Here is a 6,736-nt window from a genome sequence, read left to right on the forward strand (position 1 = left end):
ATCAAGTCTGGTGTACGCATTTTTCTGAGGTTGGTGATACAGTGAAGTGCATAATATGAGGAAACGTGACGTCAGCAATAAATTCACGACAGTCCGCACATCACCAGATAAGTTACACTTGGTTTGGTCAGAAACACTGGATATTCAGAAATAAATATAATAACTCGGGCAAAAAAATCATTTTAATAGCATTGACTCTGCCCATCATCAATGATATCGGCAAGGTCTTTCACGACCTCGTCAACTTCTATTGTTGATGAAAACCTTTTTGAATCCAAACTTCTGAACCTAAAAATGAAAACTTTGCAGTTTCTGTAAATGAAAGTAGATGTTTGGGAGTAAAACAAGTGACAGATTCTACACAACTTTGCAGTTTCTGTAAGTGAAAGTGATGTTTGGGAGTAAAACAAGTGACAGATTCTACACAACGTTGTACACAACTGAAGCCCCTAAAACAGGTCCAACGACGTCCCGACCTGGACTGAGAGTCGTTTCTCATCGTTCTGCCTGCAGTCCCACGTTATGGTCACTTTAGCTGTTTTTGAAAGATTGATTTGAAATGAGTTTCTTTACAAAACAAATACATTTACACAAACAGATGTGTTTTGGGGGAAAAAAACTCTGAACACTGACGGCCACCAGGGGGCGACAAACTCTCTCTCTCTTTCTCTCACTCTCTCTCTCTCTCTCTCTCTCTCTCTCTCTTCTCAGCAGTCACGTGATTTCTTGTAACCGCAGGGAGGAGCAACAGCTCTGGGAGCAGCTGATAAATGTATTCAGAGTTCAGACTCCATGTTGATGTGGACGGAGCAGCAGAGGAAACCAGGTTAGTGTTTGTTCATTCTTCTTCTGCTTCTTCTGCTGTTTAAAGGTAATTTCTGGGGTTCTGGTTGGAGTCCAGCTCTCAGTCTCATGAAGTACAAAGTACAAAGAGTGCATGGATTTCAACTGAATCCGTGCGTGGAATTCTTGCGTTGAAATCCACGCACTCTTTGTACTTTGTACTTCATGAGACTGAATCATCGTATAAATACAGTTTACTGACCTGTTAAAATGTAGATATAACAGAAACCACCACAGCAGGAAATGTTCAGAGACAGGTTCAAGTTCAGTACACACCCGCCTTTCCGGCTGTACTAATGAGGACCTTCTATACTTCTGTTATGTGTTTCCATCTGAACCTAAACCTCAGATCTCACGTCACCCCTCAGCTGGACTTCAACCAGACCCCAGAAATAACATTTAAACAGCAGAAGAAGAATGAACAAACACTAACCTGTTCCTCTGCTGCACCGTCCACATCAACATGGACTCTGAACTCTGAATACTTTCATCAGTTGATCCCAGAGAGCTGCTGCTCCTCCCTGCAGTTACAATAAACAAGAAATGACCTGACTGCTGAGAAGAGAGAGAGAGACAGAAAGAGAGAGAGAGAGAGAGAGAGAGAGAGAGAGAGAGAGAGAGAGAGAGAGAGAGAGAGCTTGAGTTGGTGGATGAAAAACGGCTCCTCGTTCCGCTTTATTGTCACACGTATTATATACTGACGGATTAAGACCAATGTACACGTTTATTGAGTTTTACACATTGTGGATGTCCGCGATCACCTCTCTCATAAGTATAACAATATGAACAATATACATTTATATTTAAAACATGAAGCATTACGATCTGATTCCTCTGCTTCAGAAATAAAGACAACTTGTGCCGATGGGATTATTGAGGTGCAAACGTGAGAAATAAAGAACAAAGTTGCTGTAACTCAGTGTTGCATCCGCAGGAGGAGAGACCGGTCTAGATCCCGGTCCATCACCGGAGAAACACTTTCTATAGTCCTGCAGCTCCTGCAGCTGATTCCATATCAGACTCTGAATGTTGCCTAAACATTCAATAACAACTTTATTCATCATTGCTGAATCACATCAGTTTGTACCAACCAACCTTTCCGTGACATCTTAGTTTTATTTTAAAAGACAACTTTACAGAACCGGTTTTTTGCTGCAAAATGTATTTGAATATTTTTCTGTCCAGACACAGTTATGCGATGTTTAGGATCTGGCTTTTATCTCCAGTAGTCATCCCATACGGTCGTCATGGTGACAGAGATGTCCGATCCGTCAGCAGCTCCAGCTGAATCATCATGTTGGTCTGAACCGGAGCAGCTGGTCCAGTTCAGGGCAGAGATCCAGAAGATCCTCTTGGTACCTGAACCAGCTGATGGTCCAGTCTTAGTCCTGGACCAGCAGATCCAGACTAAACCAGCTGATGGTCCAGTCTTAGTCCTGGACCAGCAGATCCAGACTAAACCAGCTGATGGTCCAGTCTTAGTCCTGGAACCAGCAGATCCAGACTAAACCAGCTGATGGTCCAGTCTTAGTCCTGGACCAGCAGGTCGGTGTGATCTGATCATCAGCAGGTTCCTCTATCAGGATTTGCAGGTTCCATCGTTGAGCTCCTTTAGTTGTTTGTTCAGATCATGTGGTTGATTGTGAGATTGTTGCAGCTCCACTCTTGTGTACTTATGTTGCGCCGCATGCGGCTCTTTGCCGGTGTCATCTGGCTCTTGCGACTTTATTTGATAGGTGCAGTGAAAGACAAACACGTCGTAAGTGGAGGAAAAATATGCGCGACTGGAATCGCTGTTTAGGGGAAGGTTTACATAAGTCGCCTGCTCAACCCGTTGAGCTATACGAGCGCGCGCTCGTGTAGAATTTTGCGTTTGTGGTGCACTCTCAAAATGGCAGGGAAAAATGCACGGCCAAACAAAAATATGAAGATAAACACAGGACGTTTTTAACAGAGTAACAGAGTACATTAAATATTAATATTAAGCAATACATCCCGACAGGCCGTGGCTACGCTCACACAGCTGAGGGGCGTTCTCCGGCCCAATGCGAAGTGATGTATTGCTTTTATAAAACGGTTACCAATAATGTGTAAGTATGAAAGAGGAATATAATATATATATATATATATATATATATATATATATATATATATATATATATATATATATATATTATATATATATATATATATATATAATATAATACACAATCTATTTTCTGTGTTTTTTTATTAATCAGAAATACATATTATCCAGTAAAAATAGCCCCACTGTGGAAAAAAGTAGTCCCATCTCTCCAGATGTCAGCTCCGCATGTCGTCTTTTTCTTCGGAGACAGGCTCTCGCCATTCATCCATCGTTAGCTCCTCCCCGGAGATCAAGGTTTACCGTGAACATGCCAGATTAATTGTTAACGAAAATAAAAAATAAACTTTAACACCAGCTACTTTTGCTACCTGCTGTAATCGTCCAAAAATATGTAACAGTTGGTTGTTGTCATGGATACATAGTTGCTTCCCTGACGCGGAATGATATGCTGTGATAAGGCTGTAGAATAGAAGCTGTGGTTTTAATGAAAGAAAAAAAATCGCTTTCCATCTGAACAACCGCAAAGTCCTGAGGTGCCTGTGCAAAGACGACAACCTAATAACAATACCATCTATATAACTTAAAGACAAGAGTATCTCTCAATGTTTCAAACCAAAAGCAAAAAAAACTTCACAGGCGGAAAATGTTTGCTTCCATGAAATCGAGCTCTCAAGTGAATGACAGCTTCTTGCATGTTGTGAGGTATCTGGTTAAATTAAAAAAAACAGAACAGATTTTTTTTTTCATTAAAACTTTTCTCTGAATTCTGAGATAATTATCTCGTTAATTCAGAAAAACAGAGCAGATTTTTTTTTTTCTCAAGTGAATGGAATACGCTTCCGTACATATCGCCAAGGAGGAGTTGCCATTCACAAAATTCAGGGGCCTGATTGAACTGTTAAAAAAAGTTCAAATAAAGCCCACTTACTGCAACACACAGCATGTGCGCAGTTCATTAGGGCCCTAGCACTTACAGTGCGAAGGCCCTAGGAATGGTTTACAGCTTAAGAAAACTCAGCTTAAGAAAACTCAAATATCCCATCTCAAAAAATTTGAATATTCTAGGAATCTTAATCTTAAACTGTAAGACATAATCAGCAATATTAAAATAATAACAGGCTTGCAATATTTCAGTTGATTTATAATGAATCCAGAATGTATGACATTTTTGTTTTTTTAATTGCATTACAGAAAATAAAGAACTTTATCATAATATTCAAATTTTCTGAGACAATCCTGTATATCCGACCGTGAGCGTAGAAAGTGGCGTATGCACGTTTTGTACATGAGGCCCCAGGTCTCCAGAAAACGAATCCTTTCAACAGAAACAATATTCAGCTTTTCAGTATAACTGTGCTGAAAGCGTCACATTACATTTATCTGCATGTTCAAAATAATGCAGCAACGTTTTGGGCACAAATATAATCAACAGTTATTTTCAGCGCTGAGAAGCTCTGATAACATGACACATCTGTCTGTGGAGATGACGTCACGCAGCAGAAACACATAGGGGTAAATCCACAAAGAATAGATTGCGCCCGCAAATAGCGCTGTGAATTGCGCCGCATTTGCGCCCGCAATTTGCCCCGCCTTAAGGTCCTATTCACAAAAGATTTTGCTCTAATTTTATGCCGGCACAGACACGCCCATAAAGTTTTGGAGCTGAGTGCAATTTGCCCTTGTCTAAGTGAGCGGAGCTGTTTCCAGTGTTCTCCATATTTCAGCACACAGATTGGTCCATAATGAAAACTGCAGAAATAAAAAATAAAGCGATTTATGGTTCCGCGTTAAATCGACGCAGAGCATACGCCGTAGGTTACGCGGCTGGCGCACCGTACAGCGCGCGTCGCCGCGTACCCTACGGCGTAACCCTACGGCGTTGGCTCTGCGTCGATTTAACGCGGACCATTATTTAGGCATAATTAGGCTTAACTAGTGTGTGCGTATGTGACAGACGTGCATGGGACGATTGTGAAATACGGAATAAACTGTTTTATATGAATTCTAATTCCCAATTACGTAACGATTCCGTATTTCAAGGGACGGGTGTCAGCCCACCCGTCCAGCTGCTGCATCTCCAGCAGCAGCTGAGAGTCCTGACTGACGCTGAGCTTCACAGGGACACGATCAGCGCTTTTTATTATAAGTCTGATATATGTTGTGATATGTGATGACATTATTAAGCTGTTAAACACACACATTCTAGATTATGTTTATATGGTGGAATTGTTTGTAATAAAGCAGCCCCTACTGTATAGATGAATCCTGAGCTCCTGTTATTTTTATTTTTAAATCCGAGATAAGTCCACAACCCCACTTGATCTGACTGTGTACAGTCATGTCTGACTATAGATTTCACCCTTAATATCATTCAGTATCACACAGGCTTGAATGATATTGAAGAGAGAGAGAAACGGAGACAGAGCGGGAGTGAGGAGTGAGTTTGCGCGCAGTTAATACACGCTTCGAAAAGACGGTATTTGCTCCACTATTTTTGCGTGTGGCAAATAGCGCTGGCCTTTGTGAATTAGACGGTTTTTTCAATGAGGCTTATTTGCATAGAAAGGGGGCAATTTTGCGCCGAATGTATGAATATTACCTAATTTGCATGCATGCAAATGGCACCGGCGCACAATGCCACTATTTGCTTGGCAGCGCAGTTTGTGGAGCAATTCGCCCTTTGCGGGTGTTTTGTGAATTAGACGCTCTCTTTTTGTCTCATTTGCACCGGTTTAGCGGCCGCAAAAGCCACGCAATCCTTTTGTGGATTTACCCCATAGTCACAAAATACCCAAAGTAACACCTTCCCTGAGATCTTCTTACATTAAATCAACTTCATGAGACTGAATCATCATATAAATACAGTTTACTGACATGTTAAAATGTAGATATAACAGAAGCCACCACAGCAGGAAATGTTCAGAGACAGGAAGGACCCGCCTTTTTTCAGAACCCAAACCTCAGATCTCACGTCACCCCTCAGCTGGACTTCAACCAGAACCACAGAAATGACATTTAAACATCAGAAGAAGAATGAACAAACACTAACCTGTTCCTCTGCTGCTCCGTGCACATCAACATGGACTCTGAACTGTAAATACTTTTATCAGTTGATCCCAGAGCTGCTGCTCCTCCCTGAGAGAGAGAGAGAGAGAGAGAGAGAGAGAAAGAGAGAGAGAGAGAGAGAGAGAGAGAGAGAGAGAGAGAGAGAGAGAGAGAGAGAGAGAGAGAGAGAGAGAGCGTGGTCGCCTCCTGGTGTGACACTTGTTTTAATTTTTGATTATTCATTTAGAGGAGAACTGACACCAGACCACCTCGGCTGCTCCGTCCACATCAACATGGACTCTGAACTCTGAATACTTTCAGTTAGAATCAGAGCTGCACTTCCTCCCTGCAGTTACAAGAAACCACGTGACTGCTGAGAAGAGAGAGAGAGAGAGAGAGAGAGAGTTTGTCGCCCCCTGGTGGCCGTCAGTGTTCAGAGATTTTTTTCCAAAAACACATTTGTTTGTGTAAATGTATTTGTTTTGTAAAGAAACTAATTTCAAATCAATCTTTTCAAAAACAGCTAAAGTCCTGTGACCATAACGTGGGACTGCAGGCAGAACGATGAGAAACGACTCTCAGTCCAGGTCGGGACGTGGTTGGACCTGTTTTAGGGGCTTCAGTCATATAACGTTGTGTAGAATCTGTCACTCGTTTTACTCCCAAACATCACTTTCACTTACAGAAACTGCAAAGTTTTCATTTTTAGGTTCAGAAGTTTGGATTCAAAAAGGTTTTCATCAACAATAGAAGTTGACG

At 41.6% G+C, this 6,736-nt stretch overlaps 1 protein-coding gene across 7 annotated transcripts in view; it reads right to left on the reverse strand.

Annotated features, from left to right (window-relative positions):
• LOC133463660 (NACHT, LRR and PYD domains-containing protein 14-like) overlaps positions 1 to 6,277 on the reverse strand; it is a 38,067-nt gene extending 31,790 nt beyond the window's left edge. For 2 of the 7 annotated variants that reach the window (XM_061745332.1, XM_061745330.1), the window contains exon 1: positions 5,982 to 6,277. The gene's annotated coding sequence lies outside the window, so the exon portion shown is untranslated. The other 5 variants (XM_061745329.1, XM_061745325.1, XM_061745328.1 and 2 more) reach the window with 4 other exon arrangements.
• Positions 6,278 to 6,736: the final 459 nt, after the last annotated feature.

Source organism: Cololabis saira, chromosome 17, assembly GCF_033807715.1.
Source record: "Cololabis saira isolate AMF1-May2022 chromosome 17, fColSai1.1, whole genome shotgun sequence".
Taxonomy (NCBI): Eukaryota; Metazoa; Chordata; class Actinopteri; order Beloniformes; family Belonidae; genus Cololabis; species Cololabis saira.